Below are 23,976 nucleotides of genomic sequence, written 5' to 3' on the forward strand. Positions count from 1 at the left end.
AGGAAACAGGAAACAGAAACTATTTCTGATAATTTAAATGAAAAGGAATTTAATTCAGAGTTAAATGCTTACTAAGTCATGGAAAGGGAAACAGATACCTAGTATCATGGTAGATCATATTCTGTTGATTTCAAGGTCATTATCCTGTAGTTCTGGTAGTATGGTCCAGAAGCTACCACAAGCTCTACCTTCACTGTCCACACTACAGCCTCTCATATCCATGAAACTTGTCACCACCTGTTAGGATACCGGTGTCCAGTGCTACAAATGCTCACTTCTGTTTTACCTGCATTGCCAGAAAACACAGCAGAAAGAACATAGCTTTTTCCTTATCTATATCTTTCAAACAAGAACATTTTATTAGCCTCAAAATTAAATCTAGAATCAAAATTAAATCTAGAAACTTCATTGAAAAAAATTAACTTTATAGTCTTTGTAATGTAGGCAGAAATGTAGGCTTTCGGTGCTATGCGTCCAGAAGCCATCTCTAGTGAAAACCTTTACAGGTTTTTCAGAAACAAATGACTAGTGAATGACTGGATACCCAGGTCTAAAACCTGTGTATATTTGTTTCAGAATGTACAGAATTGGGAAATTGGATGAGAAGAGATGATCCATTTTTCTGAATTGTTAAAAACCAGGCTAATCTGTTTAAACAAATTTCAAAGGAAGGCACATCTACCTGAATGAAAAATCATGAATTTGTTTCCCACAAGGGGATTAAGTTGCCATTATGGGAGCTGGAAGTCTTAATCCAAGGTCTATGCTGGGAGGTCACAAAGAGTCCAGGCAATCATCAAATTGTAGCAAAACATGTGAATGCATATGTCCTTTTTTTCTCCTTAGTAGAGAACAAATAGTTTTAATCAGATTATTTAACACTATTTAACAAGGCAAAGGGTGAAAACCATTGTGTGAAATTTCTGTCAATCCAACCCAAGAGATACTGCTAATAAGCTCATTTCAAATTGAGTCAGAAGAGGGCTCTTCAAGTCCTTGGCTATAAATGTGAAGTTTAGTTTGTTTAGAACAACTGCAAACCACACTTTGTCGATGAGAAAAGCAATGCTGAGGTCAGGACTTTTGCCTGCATTTAATTTCTGTCAACAGGAAATTGGATTAACCTCATGAGATTGAATCTGAGAAGGGACTCCTACTAGTGGAGTTTATTCTAGGAATCAAGAATGGCAAGGAAGATATTATGATTCATGAAATCCCCAGGCCTTTATGCTACTTCTATAAAAGTTAATTCTGTTTGACTGTTTTTTAATTAGGTTCCAAATGCCAACTTTGTCAGTGAGAAGAGAGTCTTGATTACCTCATGCTTGTCACCAAGCAATAGTAGTTTCATATCCTCTGACAGGTAACCTAACACTGAGCACTTGGGTTCTCTCTGGCACAAGGTCTGGGAGTTAATATAACACAACCTACTTGGTAAAGTTTCTTTATCTTGGCATCAAAAATTGGAGATTGATTATGACTGTAACTACAATCAATGTGCATATACTGACACCTATGTCCATAAACATGAAAGAAAATGAGGAACATTTTAGGGTGCAAAATATTTGGTAACAAAAATATGCAGATTCCAAGCTACATAAAACAGTTTAAATATGTTATTGACTGAGTTCACTTTTTAAAATTATGAATAAGAGAAGGACAAGAAAGAGAAGAATAAGCTAAGACAGAGGTGAGGAAGAGCTGTGCAAAAGAAAGGAGTAAAGGGGGAGAGACAAAGCAGTGAAAAGATATAATTTGTAGTTGACTATAATAATTATATCTTATTAGCAGGAATGCTTACAACAAAAAGAATATACGACCACATTCAGTATTCTTTATGAAGTCAGTTTTCCTGTTTCTCCCCCCAAATGCTTTTGAGAAGTCATCCTGAAATATAATCAAAGTAAAACATAATATAGTATGGGGAATTATGGCATGTTAAAAAAGAATATGGAAATTTAAAAAAGAAGTTATTTAAAATGCTAAAAGGTGACAGAGACCCAAAAATAGAGTACTCTGTGAAAAATTTCTCTTGTATTAAAATGAATGGTAAAACAAATATACTGTCATGATGCCTTTAGTACATTTTTAGAGGAGAGTATTCATCACATGGATAAACACAAATCTTCCTCTTGTCCTGATAAGCATATCCCTTTAGGGAAGGGTGATGGAGGAAGCTCCCATATCTTTTTGAAATGTACTGTAGAATCTTTCAACTCTCATACCACACTTACCATATGGAAATAAAATAGTTTTGATTTTTAAAGTGATTTTAAGTAGCTTTCCCACCTAGTATGATAATGTGGTAAGCAACTAACATATGCATCCTGACCTTTTTAGCAGTAATACTTTTTGTGTAAATTAGTTTTCTGTCATAAACTAAATTTTATATAGGTGATGGTTGCAAAAACTAGGTTTTGCAGAGTTTTGTGAACCGAGTAGAAGCTGGTACTGAAAGGTAAGGGTCTTGCATATATGATAAACATACTAAGGTACAAGTTTTTATTAACCACAGTATAACTATTAGTATTAGTAATGTACTACAAACAGTTAATTTTCAAGAAAATGAATCTATCCCCTTAGGACTTTAATGAAATTAATTAAATACAAATGTATACTTTTTACTGAAAATCACAGATAAGACCACATGCTCAACACGAATGGGAAAATACTGTCATATTTTAGTAGTTAAGAAAAATAGTCAATGCCTGCAACTCACTCTACATTGATCTGTTTTAAATGACTCTCTCAAAGAGTGCGGTTTATATACCTCACCTCACAAAAGTGCATACCTGATGTAAACATCCACAAGTTAATTGAACTGTTGTAGGAATTCTATCAGCAAGTTTGTATTTGCATTTGTCATGTATGATGTATTATTTTTGTTTATTTTAAGGTAATGGGTATACTTGGCAGGAATCAGAATGACTGATGACTCACAGTATGAAGATTTTTCCGAACACAGAGTAGTTGTACAGGAACACGACTGAGAGGTAAACAGTTGAGGTGAAAATAAGTAAGCCTTCAGCTGAAAATGTGCATTATGCAATACCAATTCCTTGAGCTGACTATAAACAGACACCAATATCAGGTTTCTAGTGCTTTCTGGCATAGGGTTCATTTTCTGCAAAGAAATGAAATTCATTCTGAATTATCCCCAGAAATTAATCTTCTGCTATGCGTTAAATCATATGTATGAACTAGGCATAGGAAGCTGATGCAATAGTTTGTACCTTGAAGTCAGAAAATTTACCAGTGTGTGTGCTTTTTACAGTCAGCTTAACAGAGCGCAGACCTTTGGCTTCACATAAAGTATATATTAAGAGCCTACCCTGTACATCATGCATTCTTTTCCTCCTTTTCATTCTCTGTTCACAGTCATCGTTTTCTTCAACTTACTGTCCCAGAATCCAATATCTGTGTTGCAGGTTGGGGCTACAGGCCCACCATCCTCACAATCATTTGTGAAGGGCTCACAAAACTGGATCAATAGTCCATTTCTTTCTGACATGGGCACACAGCTCCACTGCCACTGTGCTCCATATAGGGGAAATGCTCCAAGTTGTGATCATTTTTCCTTTTCAAAGTAACATCTACAAGTTTAGTAGAGATTCTTCGTATTTCTACTTTTATAGTTTTAGTTCTAGTTTTCTTTGAAGGCCAGAAGTGTTGAGGAAAGCAGCATTCTAAGTGTCATCCTAGCTACTGGTCTGAAGATTTATTTTACTTCAATTTCCACAGTGCACTTTCCAGTTCTGACTCCACATTCTGCACAAATTTTCAGTCTGTCACTGTCCCATCTTTCATCTTTCCATTAACTATATCTGTAACTCTATACTCCTGAAGTGTGTCCCTTGTCACTGCCTATGTGCAAGGGCAAATGAAATCAGTGCTTTATCACCAGAGGAGGTGATTTGGGGTAAGGGCTTATGATCTGGAGAATCCATTAGAGAGGAATAATTTATTCTTCAAGATTCCCTCCTTCCCATTAAGAATAACTATTGGATAAATCCTGATTTCACAAAGTTTTATTTCCATTTTTCATGCAGTGACTGTCAAATGGAAAGAATTATAGCATTGTAGGATGGAAAGAGATATTGGCTTATAGATCATGTCACATTAACATTCTTGGAGAGCAGCAACTGGGTCTACTCACCCCTTCTCATAGCCAAAGAATATAAAGGAGTTGTACAAGTTGCTCCATACATACAACCTAGGTATAGGTCAAATAGAAATATCTCACTTTATTTTTGGAAAGAAGGGTATTGTAAACAGAACACAAATAATTCTACATTTTAAAGCTGAAGTCAATAAGATCTAGAGCTTTTAAAGCAGTCATCTAAAAGTATCTTATCCCTTTGTAACTGGCAATAAGTATGTGTCCCCCCAAAAAATAAGTGGATGCTTCAATTGCATAAGTCTATTTAAGCTCTTTATATGAAACAGATAGACATATTTGCCATGATTTTTTTTTTTACTTTACAAGATGAGTAAAACTTTATAAACGTAAGTAAAACTTTAAGAAGTCTTGAAACAGTCTCTAGACCTGTAGAACAGAACAACCAAGGAAGAGGATCAACCAAACAGAAAACCCATAAACAATCTGCTTTTCTTTTTTAAAACTCCTTCATGCGTTAAATTTCCCCTTAAGCCTGACTTACTGCTTTTGCAAGTTCATGGGGTTGTTTTTCCCCTCCAGTCCCAAAGGTTAGCAAAGACAGGGACAAAGAAAAATATGTACACTATAGACATTTAAATATATACAGTATAATGTATGATATATATTTAAATATATATACACTATACAACACCATACATATTTACACATATACAGTATATACTGTATATATAGTATATGAGAGAATAAACTATTGCAAAATATACATAAATACTATATTGAGATCATTATTATAAAGATTAATCATATGTTTAGAGTAAGAAAAAAGAATTGAGATTTTCCTTTATGACAGGCACTTTATTAACTACTTTAATTATATCCTCTCTGCTGTCTTCTCTTTATCTCCACAATAGCCCATGCTATGAGGTAGATACCATAATCCCTACTTCATAAATATGAAAAATTAAGCTTAGACAGTTTAAATATTTTGTGCAAAAACACACTTGGAGTTAGGTGCAGGGTCAGAATTTCAATCTATGATTTCCTGACTTCAAAACACTTACTGTTTTCATTATAAAATTTTTATCTCTTATTCTATTGGGAAGGTTTCGATATTTGGGATCTGTTTAGGAGCATTTAAAAAACAAATCTGAAACATCATGAAAAGTATAGTTTTATCTTAAATAATTTTTGTTCTGCATTTTTAAAATATATGAGGATTGTAGAATTTTAAAAAACTAAAAAGGAAGAGCACTTTAGCTGGACTTGGTGTTTGAGAACCAGTGTAGTATATCTGCTACAGTTATTTCTTTGTCACTTTTCACTGATTCTGCTGGACTTTTTCTTCAAACCCCATATTCAGGTGCAGTAATGTGCAGAACCCATATGAAAATGTCGTTGATTATTAAATTGGGTCTGAATTGTCCCCTACTCTTATTTCCTGGCTTACTATGAGCAAGTAACAAAATTATTTCCAAAGAATAAAGATATTTGCAATTTGTATTTATCTGGAAATTATATCTGAGGAGCCAGACACTATTCAGTACACTAATGTCAGTATTCTTCCTGCCTCTCCAGTATCCATAGCAAACTTGACATCCAATCATTGCACCCCTTTACCGTCTGTTGCCTTCTATCATAGGTCTTCTTGCATTACAGGGAGTTAGAATCTTTAGATTTAGGGCATGCAAGATGCTGAGAAGAATGAAGAAAAAATGAAATAACATCAGCTATTCAGAAAATGCTTTCTTTTTGTGTATTTGCACTTAGATATGGGCAGATAGGAGACTGAGAGAGTTTCTCAGACACTGTTATGGATCCCACCATGTGTAACCTGTGTCAGCATTTCTCTCATCTTCTTTTTAAATGGCTGTGTAGATCTCAGTAAGCGCCAGCTAACTATTACAGTAATGACATATAATAATGTAATTTATCAGACTGGGTTGGCCAAAAAAGCCGTTTAGTTTTCTCCATAAAATAAAAGACGCATTTTTCATTTTCACCAATAACTTTCTTGATTTGGATATTTTGACTACATCGGCTATCTCTCACATGATATCATGTTGATTGCTTTCAATTGGTGTCTCGATTTGATCTTTATGAACTTCAACTGGTCTACCCAACTGTGGAACATCCTCCAGCAAGAAATCTCCATCACGAAACTTCGCAAACCACTTTTGGCATTTTCCATCAGTCATAGCACCTTCTCCCTGCATTGTACAATTTTTTTTTTTTTTTTGCATTTCAGTTGCCATTTTACTTTTCTTGAAATAATAAAGATAATATGCTAAAAATGGTGTGCATTTTCTTCCATCTTCAATATTAAAATGACTACCTAAAAATTCACCAATTTTGGTAATTTTTTTAAATGTACACTGATATAACATCTATCACAATACAATCTAAAAAAATTATTTTGAATGAAGTTAAAGACAACTAAGAGTTACTAGAGCCATCTTATGGAGAAACACAGAATAAACTTTTTGGCCAACTCAATAACAATAACTCTTTTCAATATCTGACAAAGTATTTATTATTTTCCTCATGGTATCTATGACCACATCTTTCCTAAAGGAAGATGAGAAAGCCTTAGAAGACATAACTAACTTCTACTCCTTTGGGAGAAGTTCCAAGGTATTTTTTTTTATAACTTCCTTCCTAATATCTTATTACTACTTCAGCAAAGGGAAGAATCTGTTTTTAGTTGAATTTGTCTATATTTAAAATTCAGTTTCTTCCCAGTTGTTAAATATTTAAATAAATATATGATTTATGTGTTATAGGGCTCTTGTAAGGATTCTAATTTATAAACACCATTAATAAGAAGGTACAAAGACTCGATCTAATTTCCAAAATGCACTGTAGGACATTTACTAAACCCATTCCTCATGGAACTATATATAAATAATTTAAGCATCTCTATTTGTCAGAGTAAATGAACAAAATCTATTTCAATGTTAACTTACTAATTTGTTGGAGCTACTATTTTCCCATGCTTTTCCATCAAGTAAAATGAAGGCATACCTGTGTTTTAGCGAATGTAAAACCTATTTATTATGTGTTATAGTTATACCACATAATGGAAAGGGGTCACAGTAAAATTTATGTTCTGTAGATAAGCTATATAATGTTATCTAATTTATGGCCAATGAGGTAGCAAGCAGAGGTTATTCCAGTTTGATATTACTGATTTTTTCATTGTCTAGCCTAAAACAACATTTTGTTTAATTTGTAATCTAATTTATGTAATATTCATTGAAATATTCATGTCCCAAATTGTGAAAATGCAAATTTATTACTCAATGTTTTCTTATTCAGTTTGATGATTTTTTTTTTGCCAAATAGTTACTAACATAGCATATGATATTCAATTACCATCCTTTTTCAAGGTAAAACCTGATATTTCTGGGATACATGGTGGTAAAGCCATCCTGTGCCTATTACCTCTAGGATAAAAATCGTTATTGCCTGCTCACTGGCTTAGTAGAATGAAAAAGCTCAAATACGTTCTTGACATTGCCCATTTTCTTATCTCTCATGCGTGTAAAAGCTGTTTTCAGTCTCACTAGAAAACACAAGAAAATATATTATGGTCTCATCACATATGCTAGACAGCAAGGTGAACTGCACAAATTTCTAGTCAAAAACAGATTTTCAAAGCTTTCTTCTCTTTTTAATCAGATGCTCTGCTGTTTGACATTGCTGATTTTAACAACCCCATATGAATTACTTCATTTACTAACATCTGAGGATATAAAATCCTTTGGAAATCTGCTTGCAATTTGCAGGTATAATAAGACTCCATTATACCTGCATGGACATGTTAGCACACATGTGCACAAACGGCCAAGCATATTCATGATTTTAAAATATATTTGTAATTATTTGAATTACAAAGTGAACCAATGGAAAAACTAAAAAAACAAAAAAAATCAAAAACAAACAGAAAAGATTTAACTACTTGGAAAAGAAGGATTGGAGGAAAGACAATATACTATATGTAGTCTGCTGGAAAAAGTTCAGCCATCATTAATATAATGAGAATGATTTGCATGACAACAATGTAATCTTGCAGCCAAGGGCAGTAGACTGGAATGCACATGAATGAACAATGACAACTTTACTGCACTAGTCAGTGGGGGCTGTAGATACGACTGAGTGAGCATGTGTACTGTGTGGCCATTGCATTCAAAATGACTGAGCAAGTAGAGCAACAAATCTGCATCAAATTTTCTATTAAGCTTGAACATTCCTTAGTGGAAACTATTCAGATGATTCAGAAGGCTGCAGGTATGAGCAACTGGTGACTGACAGTTTCATCACAACAATGCACCTGCTCATGGATCATATCTTGTGCAGAGTGTTTTGGTGAAACATCAGCCCTGATTTGATACCCTGCAACTTCTGGCTTTTCCCAAAACTAAAATCACCTTTGAAAGGGAGGAAATTTGACTATTGACGAAATTCAGGAAAATATGAAGGGGCAACTAATGGTGATTGGGAGAATCCTTTGAGGTCCCGAGGTGCCCACTTTGAAGGGGACTGAGCCATCGCTGTCCTCTGTACAACGTTTCTTGTATCTTCTTCAATAAATGTCTCTATTTTCATAGTACATAGTTGGATAACTTCTGGACAGACCTCATATGTGTATAATATCCTTAACTCCACAGAAGGGGATTCACTTGACACCCTCAAGAAGTTTATACATTACAACAATGTCTAGGATACAAATGTAGATGCCACCAGATGAATACCAGGGAACATGCAAGAGTTATTTTTGCTCCTGGGGCTCACTCTGAAAAGGAAGAGAATCTTCTTTCATAATCTCTGAAGGTATGTAAACTCTGTAATTAATTTTCATTTTTAAATGATTTGCAAAATTTTAATCAAAAGTACTCTATCCATATTAAAATATAATTATCAAGGAGTATATTTATAAACATGCTGATAAATTTGGTCAATCATCCATTGACTCCTACTAAAAGAGCAATTTTTGCAAATAACCAGAGAAAATTTAAAGTAATTACCTCAAATTTAGATACAACTACACATAGGGATATGTAAAATTTCTGAACAGTTTAGTTGATGTATTTATTGTTGCTTCTTGACCTGAGTAAAGTTTATGGTTCTGTGACTTAAATGTACCATCAAGAAATGACTATATTCTCTTGCGGTTGGTAATAATAAGCATCTGTGTGTGGATTTAAGATAGCAAAATTATATAAAAATATACATTAGTGAAAGGAGACAAAAAAGTGATATGGGGTTGAAGAAATATTGCTATCCAATGTTTTATCTTAAAAATATTGATGTATACTTTATACATGAAATTAATTTTATTACAGAATATATACTATAGATACTATGGACAGTACTATGAAAGTAATTGAAAAATACATGTCTTTGTGTCCATAAATTAAGAAATTGTCAGCAGGAAATCATCTACTATTTATAGATCTGAAATCATGTGTATGCTATCAAAAAATAATTGAAATTTTACATATTATTCCATAGATCAAATTAAACCTTAATTGTATTACCCAGTTTAATTTAATAATATTAATTTGTGAAGTTTTGATTATTTTAACTTTGTAAGAAAACAGGTCAAATAATTTGATGAAAGAATACATTATTAATCATTAACTGCTCCTTCTATTACCTCTTTCATTATTTTTCCAGATCTCATTCCTCTTTCACTAGTTTCTCTTTCATTCTTAATATTGGAAAATAAAACATCCACACACATATACACATATATACATGTATATATGGACATAAAAAGAGAGCATGGATAGTGTTATCATGCAATCAAATATTGGGAATTAATTGAAAATATTGATAACTAGATTTATTTAATTCTGAAGAAACCTAATCTAGGACATATGTATATAGAATTATGCATACAAATGTAGAAAATAAATTCAGTGTGGCATCATAGAAATGGTCAGTGTATTTTTATATGCAAGTCTTTTTCATACAAAAACTTAATTGAAACTAAATTAACCATGAACATTATTTGCTACATTTGATAGTTGCAAATGATGCTGAGTAGCTTAGCAACATCAGATTTCTGACATATTAATCCATGAATATTTTTATAAACTAAGCTTTAATTAATGTAGATTTATATTTGTGATACAAATAGAAACATTATAGTTAAATTAATCAATACTTATGCCATGAAACTTACTATATATTAAATTTCCACCAATGACTTAATTAAGGAGAATAAGTATCAAAAGAGAAAAATCAAGGACAGATTTTTAACATTTACCATATTACTGTATTATATCTATATATGTATATAAGAGGTCTGCTGAAAATTTATCCAGCCATGGACTATGAAAAATAGGCATTTATTGAAGAAGATACAAGATACAAGAAACATTGTACACAGGGCAATGGCATCTCAGTGCCCTTCAAAGTAGGAACCTTAGGGCCTCACACAGTTCTTTCAATCACCATCACTGGCCTTGTCATATTTTCCTGAATCTCATAAACAGTCTGAAATCTCTCCTCTTTTAAAGGTTATTTTACTTTTAGAAAAAGTCAGGAGTCATAGAGTGCCAAACCTAGGCTATAGAGGGACCGAGTCACTTCAGTGACTTGATGTTTCACCAAAAAGCTCTTTATGAGGCACAATGCATGAGTGGGCATGTTGATTTGATGAAGCTGCCAATCACAAGTTGCCCATAGCTGCAGCTGTTTTTGTCATATTGCATCTCTCAGCCAAAAAATAGCATCCGGGTAGTACTCTTTATTAATTGTTTGGCCTGGGGGTACATGCTTGTGATGGGCAACACCTTTCCAATCAAAAATTGTCGCAACTTCGCTGTGCCTTCTTTGGGCATGAAGACCCAGTAGACTTTCATTGGGACAACTGGGCCTTCATTTCCAGATCATAGCTGTAAACCCACAATTCATCTTCAGTTATGTCCTTTTTGAGGAAAAATGGTTCATTGGTGGTGGTTTGAATCAAGTCATTAGCCACTGCAGCACAATGTTCCTTCTTCTATGGCAACAGAAGCCCCAGAATGAATTTGCCATACTTTTCATGTCAAGATCCTGCATCAAAATCTCAAGACATGGTTGTTTTTGGAATCCCCAGGTCAGCTTCTAGTTCTTGCACTGCAGTTGCCAATCTTTGTTGATTGCAGCCCATATGCATTCAGCATTCTCAGGTGTTCTGCTTGTTGCAGGCCTTCTGGAATGTGGGTCACTTTCAACAGATTCTCTACCTTCTTTGAAGCATTTGTGCCACACGTTTATTTGTGCTGCACTTATTGTATCGTCCCCAAAGGCCTTCTGAATCATTCAAATAGTTTCTGTGGAGAAATGTTCAAACTTAATGCAAAAGTTGATGTAGATTCGTTGTTCTACTCACTCAGTCATTTAGAATGCAATGGCCACACAGTACACATGCTCACTCAATGGCATCTACCACTCCCACTGACGAGCACAGTGAAGTCATCATTGTTCATGCTTGTCCATTCCAGTCTACTTTCCTTGGCTGCCAGGTTACACTGATGTGTTGCAAACTGTTCTCGAAATATTAGCACTGGCCAGATGTTTTCCAGACAAACCTTGTATGTATATATGCATGCATATGTGTATGAATATTAATTTTGAACATAAAATAAAATATTAATACTATTGGTTTTGTTCCAACAGTCCATGGATTACCGTCCTATGAAATACATATACGAAATTACAAAGACTCATGGAGAATTTAAAATATAATGAGACCAGGTTTTTTTTTAGGGAGTAAACTGTGAGAAATTATACTTTAAACTAATAATAAATAGACTGTTAAAAAATAATAATTGTAGTTTAACTAAAATATATTTAGTCATTATGCATTTACCAATTGAGAATTATAGATTTTTTCAATTATTTTTTTACAGATAAAATTGTTTTAGTTGATACTTTATTTGGAAAAGAGTAATAATGTAGTTTTTAGGGTGGTCATTTTCATGTATTCCACTTAAGCGATTGCCTTGCTGACCTTCTGATATTTGTTTAGGGCCATGTAATTAGTTCTCAACTGAGATTTGTTATAACTTGTAGGCCTACATTTTAATTATAGGTGAAAGATATTCCAGAGTGCTTTATTTTTCTGTGGCATGATTATGGGAAATATTTGAAATGTAAGCCGCTCAATCAGTTTGGCTTCCCTAACAAATATAATCATCAATGACTTGACCAGTGATTGAAAATGTAGGTTGATAAGAAATAAAACATTATAATTCTAAGGCAATTAATTTTAGGGCTTGGTTAGTAGTGCAGTATAATCTAGCCCATCCTAATTGAAACATTTCATAAATCACACCTCAACTACAGATTTTTGTGCCACTGAAGGGCATGAGGAGGCAAATGGGGCAGTGGTAGCATAATGCTTATGGAGGGAATGTTGGATTTGAGAAAGATGATTTAACAAAATTAGAATAGAAGTTCCTATACTTTTTCTTTTGTACTATTACACTCACTTTGCAGGATATCCAGGTTCACACTGAATAAAAGTGATGAGATAAATTATCTTTGTTTCTCCCTGCCCCAATCTTAGGGGAGAAACACTCTTTTAAAATTAAGTAGGATGTTAGTCCCAAGTTTTTTGGAGATCTTTTTAGAAGACTAGACAAGTCAGTATTTATTTCTAATTAGCTCAGAATTTTTATCAGGAAGGAATACTGAATTTTATCATGTGAGCTTTTACATCTGATAATAATATCACATAATTTTCTTTTTTTAGTCTGTTATGCTGAATGGCATATACTTGTTTCTCAAATATGCAAGCTACTTTTTTTCCAGGATGAGCCAAACTTGGTCATGATTTCAACTTTATATATTATTGGATTTGATTTGTTAAAATATTGTTAAAAATTATTGTACTGATGGTCATGAGGGAAACTGGTTTTAGTTACTACGTTTTGTTTGCTTGTTAATGTCTTTGTCTAGTTTTAGCATTGGCCTCATAAAAGGAGCAGGTAAGTGCTTTGCCTTCCTTCACTTTCTAGAAGAGAGTGAGTAAAAATCAAATTATTAATTTCATCAGTGTTTAGTTAATTCACCAGTGAAGGGTTCTAGACAGGCCTGGGGTTTTCATTGTGGAAATGTTTTATTTCAAATTTCACTTTATTTTTATTAAGATAGAGGGTAATTCAGCACATTTACTTTTCTTTGAATGAGAATGGGTAGTTCTGTTTTTCAAAAAATTGTTCCATTTGATGAGAGGTTTTGAATCTTTGGCCGCAAGTTGTTCATAAAATCTTCCTACATTACTTTGGTGTCTTTACAACTCTGTAGCAATGTCTATAATTTCATTCTTTTTCCTGGTTAGCCTGCCACAGTTTCACAGATGCTGCCAGAAGATATGGCATTCCTGTCAGAGACAGGGCGCTTTATCTCATTGGTTTGCCTTGTCTCCCAGCTTCAGTGTGGGCAATGTGAAGTGGCTAAGTGGATGCTACACATGTAGTGAATTTTCATCGCAGCTGAGGAACCCCAAATTCAAGAACTAACAGTCTTTTAAAGGAGATCACTGGCAAATTTGCCCAGCAATTACCCCAGAGGGAGACATTATTTTTATTATCTTGGACAGCAAACAAATCTGTCTTCTGCTCTGGAAGGAAACAGCACCCCTATTGTTCAGGGCTGCTCATGCAGACATTTTTATAAGATAGTCCAGAACGCAACCATTTAATATTTTTTCTCAGAAGACTTGTAGAGAGGTAAGATAACCATGGAGAATCATTTTCCAACTGATTTTCCCTTTCTTTCCATGATTAGTCTGGCTACAGTTTATCACATTTATTAAAATTTACAAATAACTATTGGTTCCATTGATTATCTCTTAATTTTAGTTCTCTTTTTTATTTTTCTTTCTGCTTGTTTTGACTTGATTTTTTCTTTTTTTGCTTTTACTAGTTCCTTAAGGTGGGAACAGAGATCATAATTTTAATACTTTTATGACATAAGCATAAATTTATATGAACCACTGTTTCATGTAAAAATAAAATTCTACAAGCATTTTAAAATTTTATTTAAAAATGAAATAGAATTTCATTTCTATTCTAGAAGGAGAATTTCATTGTCCTCCTCAATTTAAGATTAGCAGGTACACGAGGTTTCCCCGATATGTCTAAGAAATTCCATGCAAGAGAAGAATGGCTCGAGTTGAATTTGGGGTTTAGGTAGAGAGAGAAAAAGATGACAGACAAGAGCAGAGAGACTGATGACAGTCTTTAACACTGTCTACCCTTCAAAAATTAACTTGTACATGTCAAAATTTCATCAGTCATTCTTATCACTAAATCTTCTGTGTGGCTGCATTGAATTAGGTGTTGAAGAAAATGGTAAAAAGTTTTTGCCAAAACAATAGCTGAAGTGGGTGGATATTCACAGCACTTCCTGAGTCTAAAGTGATCGATTGTAAAATGTATTATCTGTGTTCAAAATATAACTAGAAGAGACATAGTAGCAATAGCAAATTTCAGGGTTTGTTTCCATTTTGGTGTGAATCATTATTAAAGGTATAAAGTTACTAAGATATATCCCTGAAGAGTTAAATAATCCTTTTGCCCAAAAACCTCAATGAAGCAAGGTTTAATATCTATATGATTTCTCATGGTAAGAAGTGTGTTTCAGAGAAAATGACATTTATTTCAGTATTGAGCCAAAAATCAGATAAGATACCTTTTTCCAAAACTATTATATGATTTCAAGATTACCCACAGATGTCTATGGAGGCTTAATTAATAATATTCAACAGTAGATATCTATAAAAACATGATCACTGAGCCTCAAAATCTGAATTCTTATGGAAGTAATATTTCATTCTAATATATGTGATTACTTAATTTTTGTTATAGTCCTATAAGTCAAAGCTACTTCAAATAAATTAAAAAATAAGAAATCTTGGTGTTCCAGTAACTTCTTGCTAGTTTTTCAATAAGCCAATTTTTAAAAATATTAGTTTATGTGCACCTCCAATATCTGCTATACTGTCAGCTGACAGAGCAGGCAAACTTCTGCAGCTATATCAAGCCTCTATCTAATACAACCTACTTCCCTGAGATCTACATATAAATTAAAGTAAATTTTGATCATAATATTGTTGTTTCTACTGCTGCTGTTTTGTTTTGTTTTTTTTTTTAATCTTAACCTGAGGACATTTTTTTTCATTGCTTTTCAGAGAGAGAGGAAGGAAGAGAAAAAAACATCGGAGTGATCAGCCAACCAACTGAGCCACACTGGCCAGGTCTCTGCTGCTGCTGTTTTTGTCATGAAACTTTGTGTCAGCAAAACCCAATGTGTCACAAAAACCCATCTACATTCATCTTACCTTTCCTGTCAATCTCTGCCTTTGTTCAATTGTTTTCCTATTTCCTCACATGGAGTGACATTGAAAATGTATCTTTCATGTCTCCAGTTTGAGGAGTTTAATTGACCAATTGCCCTACATGCTGTATTTTGAAATATATCATCGTGTCTGTGGGAAACCATGCTTTCAATGACAATTTCTGGGAAAATGTTGATTGTGGCAGGAATATTTAGGCAGACTTCTTCTCGTGTGATGTACATCTCTTCTGATGGCTGACTTTATTTTAAACCTGGACAAAACTTTCATAAAACTATACTATACCCTAAAGTTTTCTTTCTGGTTTCTCTTCTCCTTCACAAAGGTCAAGACTACATCATGTAACCTGAAACTCTAAAGTGTGACATGAAGAAACTTGGATGAATGTTCCTAAGTTCCTCATCCTCTGAACCATCTGAGGTTGCAGAAGTGACTTTTTATTCCCCAGTAAGAGTTAACACTTCTTCCAAGGTAGAAGATGCTACAGAGGCAGCAATGGGGACTTGTAGAGATGGTTAGTAAACTGTGGTGCCAATAGGTATAAGATTTACAGGCAGCTAACAAGGGTATCTATTAATACTTATAACCAGAAAACTATAGTAGTGAAAAAACAAAAGATTGAAGGCCATAATCACAATAAAATGTCACAATTTCTTACTCAGTTTTCAGATGCAAACAGATGGTTATATCCCAAGGACAAAGGACTCTGTAATACATTGGCAAGTATCTACCATAAAAATTCACACTTCTTTAAATGAGCTCACATCCATTTGCTCAATGAAAATATGGGAGAAAGAAGAGTGTGCACACACAGACATTATAAGAGCCATTGGGCCTAGGCTCTGAGTTGACATTAATACTGGAGATGCAAAGAATCATCTTCAACCCCATGTTAGACTGACATGCAAGGACCAAGTGTTCAGTAAGGCATCATATTCTACCTAAATTAAATGAACTTAGAATAGATAACCAACAGTCAAAATAGCAATTACTCACCTTTCAAAACCTCCCCCAAATGTGCTCATCCTTGTGCATGTATTATATATCTTGGTTTCTAGCATCCGCATTGGCTAGTTGTGCTAAGGACTTGAGAGTCACCCATAACTTCCCATTCCTTTCCTCTTACTCTCATTCATTCTAATCTGCTGATTTTACTTTTTTTTAGTGTGTCTTGAACTGATCAAATCTGCATCATTTACTAGTTGACCTTCTTCCAGTCTCAGGTTTCCAAAATATATCCCAAAGAAATGATAGCTAAATCTCTCTAAAATACACATTTAGACACTTTTTTTCCCTGCCAAAAAATCTTTCAGTGTTTCCAATAGCACATAGGACAAATTCCATTCTCTTTTCTCCTGCATGTAAGAGCATTCATAGACTTGCCCCCGTCTAATTTTCAAACTTCATCTCTCAACACCCCTACTCCTTCCTAAAAACTCCAACTGCCTCCCCATCTGTAAACCCATGTTCCCGCCATGTTAGAGCACTTACAGTTCCTCAACTTCCTCCTGGAAGCCTTCCATGATTCTGACAGCTAGATTAAGTACATTCATATGCACACTTACAACATCCAGGGCTTATCCTATCTGAGCAATGATTATGTTTAAATGTTAGTATATTTTTTCTTCTGCCCTAATAAACTATTTTATTTATTTAGTACCTAATATTTTCCCAGGTACCCATATGTTAAATATCCAACAGATGGTTTTTTAAATGAAACAATATTTCAAAACATTCTAAAATCTTTGAAAAAATCATAAAGTTCACTTTGGGAGATTTATTACCTTACTATACCTCAAATAGAGGATGTATCACATGCAAATAAATCAGGATTTGTAATTTAAATTTCATTTAAATGTAAACTTGGAATTAATAAAATAATGGTCCCAATTAAACCAGTAGATTTTTCTTCCATCTTTACTTCAAACTGTGGAATTAGATGTTTAAGATATAACAACATCTGCATGAAATCAAGAGTAGTTCAGTTCTTTGCCAAAAATATTTACTTGTGTGTGTTTGTTTTCTGTTGAGTTATCAGACATACATACAGTGTTCATATTAAATATCAGTACTGCATTTTAGTTTGAGTTATTCATTGTCAAGCGATGTAATATCCATGAGATTTGGGAGCTGAGGGGGCAACTCTACTCCACAAAATGCTCAGCCATTTTATTAACATGAGAGTAGCCATTCCAGACTCAGGACAATGCATCCAATGAGCATTCCTAGGAATCTAGGACATTTAGCAAACTTCCTCCATTAGGATAATATCTTTATTTTCTCTCTTTTGCCCTTAAAGTACACCTTCTTTTTTATTTTACTTAGCAAGTATATGCTGCTTTCTTCTGAGAAGACTGGTTTGCATTTTTTTTTAATATATAATTTCATCCAGTTTCACAGCTGGATGGTAAGGGTAGAGATATTTCAATTTATGGGTATGGAGGAAAGAGGGGAAAAAACCAAAATCATATATTTCATTATAGCTTTTGCTTTATAATATATCTCCTAAGAGTTATTTTAAATATTAGAATTTATGCTGGATAGACAGAAAGTAATGTCTACCACACTTTGTAAATATAATTAGAAATTAGGGAGTCAGAGTTAAGTATTACTTCAACTTTTTTACTCAGTAGCTGTGGGACTTAATCTGTTATTTGGTTTTCTTAAGCCTCCACTTTCTTGTATCTAGAATTTGTATAATAATAACAATTTCATCATTTTTTAAAATTAGAAGTAAATGTGATGATTTATATAATGCACTTCATTTAATGCCTGGTACATAGTAAGTAGCAAAGAATATAACATCCATTATGATTAATAGACTTTTCTTTCTGCTAGGCACCCCCCAAAAAAGCAGGCTCTAGCCAACAGCAGGGGTACTTTATGTTGCTTCTCTGTTAAAATATCTGCTAATTGTCATTAATTTGTGTATAACTTTATAATAACAAAAGTCACAATATGTTCTGGGTTCTGCTACTTCTGTTTGTTCTAATCTAAGATATGTTATTGGGGTTTGTGTTGCTAGTGCCACTGCTGCTATTCTTAAGAGAGAGATTTAGATGAGTATTATTCAATATCACAGATGGAAGATAATTCCCTCTTTAAATTCTGTCTGTGCTGGTAGGAGGGCAGGGAATTAATCTGGATGTAACACTAGACATAAGGACCAAGAAGTCGAAGAAGAAAAAAACACTGGAAAAATCTTGGAGAAAAGACTTAGAATGAATGTCTCTTTCTGTGAAAGTATTATTAACCACACTTGAAGAACTAGTTTTGAAAATGAGTATCACTATAGGCAATATAAAACATGCTGCATCTGCATATAGTAGAGCATCCTAGAAACTTGATCAATATATATTATATGGAACAGACTGACAGTGGCCAGAGGGGAGAAGGGAGAAGGTAATAGCAGAAAGAAAGAGAAGGGGTTTTTCAAAGAGCATGTGTGAATGGCCCACGGACATGGACAACAGGGTGCGGACTGACTGTGGGAGCAGGGGCTGGGCAGGGCAGAGGAGGGCAAAGGGGGGGAACTGGGACAAGTGTAATAGAGTAACAATAAAAAAAGAAAAAAATTAAAAAGTTTAAAAAACTAGAAATACTGTCAACAGTGGAATTCATATAAGTTTACAACTTTTACTATATCTTAAGTACATTAAAAGGCAGAAAATAGTAAAAAAAAAAAAAAAAAGGTACCATTTGAGATCCCAAAGAAACCTATGTCTAATTTATTATTCCAAACTATGTAATCTGTTTGATCACATTAATTCCATATTTTCAATAATTCATTTTTATTGTTTTTCCACATTTAGCAGTTTTAACTTAGGTAATTTGGAAAGGTCATGGTAGAAAAATTACATTTTTGTCCCTGGCTGGTGTGGTTCAGTAGACAGAGTGTCAGCCTGCGAACCAAAGGGTCTCTGGTTCGATTCCCAGTCTAGAGCACACGCCTGGGTTGTTGGTCAGATCCCCAGTAGAGAGCATGTGACAGGCAGCCGCACATTGACGTTTGTCTCCCTCTCTTTCTCCCTCCCTTGCCATAAACAAATAAATAAATCAATAAATTTATGATAAATAAATAAATATTTTTAAAAAGAAAGAAAAACTATGTTTTTGTTTTCTTCACAAAATAATAAATCTTTTAAAAAATTTTCTTTCCTAATTTGCTTATTCAAATTCAGTTTGTGCTCATTTTATGTAGACAATGATCGCAATGAAGGACACAGGAAACAGAGGAAGTGTCTGTCCTGCCGCTTCACTAGTTCCCCTGACAGTGAAAGAGATCTAGGGCATCAGGATAGAAAAGTGTCCATTAAGGTTTAATGGTCACTCTGGTCCTGCCTTTAACTTCATTCTGTGATTGTTCCAATTAGAGAGAAAAAGGAAGAGGAGACAACAAAACTGTAATACTGTTGCTGCTCTGAACTCCCTGAAAATTAAAAAAGACAGCTTTCTAAAGATTGGTGGCATCTCCACTTCTCAGGGGTCAGTTTGGAGAAATAGACCAAAGTCGGCTGCTGGTATTTCCAATATAGGGTAAGCCTTTACTTATGGGAAGAACCCTAAGTACACACCAATAACATAATTCCTGTCATTTGCTCATAGGACACCCAGAGTCTCATGTGTATAGCAATTTTTACTTTTCTCATCAAGTACGCATGGAAATTTTCCTCTTTTTTCTGGCCTCTTAAACTCATATTCTCCAGGAAACCCTCTTTCTACCCCTTTTTCTACTCATCGTTCCACCCTCAGAGCCTACAATACAATATCATTACATCTTTAAGCCTCTATGACTGGTGAGATAAAACTTAAGGACTTCAGAATCTTTAGAATAAAATGCCTATAAGAAAATATTTGTATTTTCCTAGCTAATACTGATAAATTCTCAGAGTATAACTTGCATTAATTACTTTAACAGAATGGTATCTTTACTCATCTTATGAAAGAGCTTTTCTCCATATATATAGAAAGGAAAAAGTGGACGGCAGGAAAAGAAAACCTTGTATTGCCTACATGTATATTCTCTTCTCTTTGTGACCCTCAAAGTTAATTATTCCTCTCTAAATGCATTTTCAAAACCAATTTATTTGAGAAACCTTCATAAAAGACCTTACAAATGATATGTTCTTGTGACTGATTGACTCTAAACTTTCTACCCTTCCTCACAGTCTTAATAATTTTTATGAATATATATGTGCTAGATAAAGGTTAAATTTAGGTGGTTTCAAGCTTATAAAAGGAAGCCTAATTTCATTTTTGAGTAGATGAAATGACCTCAGTGGCCTTAAAAGTCATTGTAGTTTTATATGAGGCTTGGCAAAGGCCCAGTCCACTGATAGGAACTAATACATAGGCATAGAGTACAAAGGTCCTGCGCAGGTCGAGATGATCTCAGTGTTTATGTTTTGGCACCAACAGTCCCTGAAAAATAAATGACTTAGCAGGTCCTTCCTATTTTTAAGAAGTCATTTTACTTCAGCTGTGTTTCAGATTAAGAGTTCCTAAGATCGTTGGTGTACTTAAGATGCTTTCATCCAAGTGAATTTCTATTAATACATCATTAACTCAATATGTCTGACTTCTGTTTCAAATTACTGTATATATGGATATAGGTGTTTATTTCATTAGGAGGTAAAAACATTTTCCTAGAAAATATTCCCTGAGTGAGGCCACTCAGTCCTCTTTAGTAATCAAAGTTGATCACAACTGATAGCTTTTATGAAGATTCTCAAGTCTCTAAAAAGTCTAAAGGTACCAAATCAAAATTTTTGCTCTTAGTTTTTTACTTATTTTGTTTTCATATCATCAAACCCAAATTGTAAACATACACCTCTCCCTATTCTGCCCTTCCTCAGTTTTTTCTTTCCCTCTTGACATACTGTACTTTTCTAGCTAAATGGATTTCATTAGCTTCCATCCCCCCAAAACATAAATTGCTACTCTTTCCTAATCATAGCCACATAAAACCTACAAACATGAGATAGTTTCTGGCCTATTTTGAGGCATCCCTAGTTATTGGCACTGCTGAAATATCCATTTAATTTGAAAATGATATTTAGTGAGGAACTATTAAAATGAAAATACTTGCTAAGAATTTAGAGGGCAGAGAAGAAAGCATATACATACACACACAAATATGAAAGGCCATTTTATTCTCACAAGAAGCATGTAATCAAATGGGATAGATAAGATAGAGAAAAAAGATATAATGAATGATGAGAGTTTTTTTTAAAAGTACTCTATAGTTTCTTTTAAAAGAGAGTTTCTATAAAAGTTTCTATAAAAAGACTTTATAGAAAACGTACTAGAACTCTGCTACTTAGTTTTCTCTTCAAACCAACAGTGTTATACCAACACCTACGGTAGCTTGTTAGAAATGAAGAATATCAGGGCCCACAAATCTACTTAGTCAAAATTTGCATTTTAACAATATCTGTAGTTAAATCCTATGCATATTAAAGTTTGAGAAGGTCTGTGCTAAAGCTATCAGATGCTGAGGGGAGATCAAAAGCTTATGTGTGGAAACGAAAGCATTGGAACTGGATCTTAAATAAAGATATAAAGAAGGTAAGAGCATAATATCAGACTCATGCCAGCTTTACCAAAAAAAAAAAAAGGCATTATCTTATGTATATTTGGATGGTAAAATGAGTTGACAATAATTATGGTTTGTTCAGAATGAGCTACACCAGGATGTACAAAGGCAACGGAGACCCTGTAAGCTCAAGAGAAATTTTGTCCTCCATCCTTATTTATTAGAGGAACTTAAATTAGAAGCTTTGCCCATAATAAGAAATTATCAGAGATTACCTTTTTTGCTATATCTATATGGCATGGCAAACTTCTAATTACTGAACATGTTCTCTCCCGGAAATGACATTTTGAAGCCTCAAGGTGTTTTAACTTCATCCCCACCTTAGAATAGCATATATAACAGTCTTTTTTTTTTGTCTTTGAACCTCTCATGTGTGCAAGGTCTCTGTCTCATGTATGCAGGGCTCTTTTCCACATGAAATTTCTTTTTTCAATCTATCTCACATTGATTTTATTATTGGACTTGTTGGACCAGCCAAAAGAAACAGAGAAGGGAGAGGGAAATTTTTCCCCTTTCCCACAGTTGTGAGAAACAAAGATATGTTTATTTGCTTTAGGAATGACACAGTAAAAATGGAAATATTAATGATATCCTTGAGTGTGTGGTAAAGAATGAAGCTTGGAAGTACATTCTCAGTAAAATGACACAGGCGTAAGAAATGGACCCAAAGGGATATTGTCAGGAAGATTGGAGTAGGAAAAACTGGTGGAATTTCAAATTCTCTTTTAAGAGCTTCTATTTTGTTTATGAATAAAAATAAAATAGTATAAGTTTATAATCATGGCAAGGGAGAATGCATCTTTTAGAGATGAACAGAAAATATGAAACCCTATTCATATTTCACAGAAAAATGTTAGGTAGCAGCTAGGAATGAGTGGCCAGAGTTGACATATAGGCAGGGCCCTCACCATTACAATCTAACAAAGAACTTAATGCAGAAGGCTAGAAGCAAAAGGGAGTGATGTCTCACCAATTAACTCAGCAGTCCTGAGCTTGGTTTGATAAGACTGCCAGGTGTTCCGAGTACCACAAGCAAAACAGCACAGGAGGCAGGGAGAGTCCTTGAGACTGTGCTGAGAAAAGGGGTTTCTATAACAACCTTACTAAGATTACTGGTTGTCCTGAATGTCAAAGGCAGAAATCATACAGGAAGGGGAGACAGTTCTTGAAATTTTATGCTGGTAATGGAAGCTACTGTAATAATTTCACTAACTAAGACAAAAAGAATTTACTAACTGAGAAAGAAAGCCTTTGTAGCTGTACTTTATTCCCAAAGGGGGCAAGGTGGGGTGACTTAGAAGCTGACTAAAGTATATAACCCCTATACCCCAATAGTCGGGTTACTTAGATTAGCTAAGTACAACTTGTAGCCTTGACTCAAGTATATAGAACAAATTCACTAACTTAGTAACAAACTTACTAACAACTTCTTTTTCTCTACATGTGGGGCAATTAAACCAGCTGGGTGCTTACCTGCAGCTTTGTGCTCCGGCGTATTTCATAAATAAACTTGCTATCTCATTTCCACTATATGTGTTTGTCTCTCAATTAAATTTGTCTCTTATTGGGAGACAAGAGCCGAGGTGAAGGAAATAAGTATATGGCTAGGGTCTCTCTCTCCTATTCCATAACAAAAAGACTAAGACAAAAAGACGATGGGCTAAGCATCAAAATCCTGCTTTGGTGATTATTATTTTAAAGTTAGATTAGTAATATGACTTTATTATTATTATTATTATAGGAAAGTGCAGCTGACTAAATTAAAAATAGGATAAGTTATTAGTTGTAACATGGTCGCATGGAATAAACAAATACCTTACTGCAAAAGAATAGGGAAGCAAGAAAGTGAAGAGTATATGCAGAAGAATGCTCAAAATGAATGAAAATAAAGTGTGATTTGGAAAACAT

Source organism: Pteronotus mesoamericanus, unplaced genomic scaffold (assembly GCF_021234165.1).
Source record: "Pteronotus mesoamericanus isolate MK-2021 breed Mesoamerican mustached bat unplaced genomic scaffold, CSHL_Meso_final scaffold_167, whole genome shotgun sequence".
Taxonomy (NCBI): domain Eukaryota; kingdom Metazoa; phylum Chordata; class Mammalia; order Chiroptera; family Mormoopidae; genus Pteronotus; species Pteronotus mesoamericanus.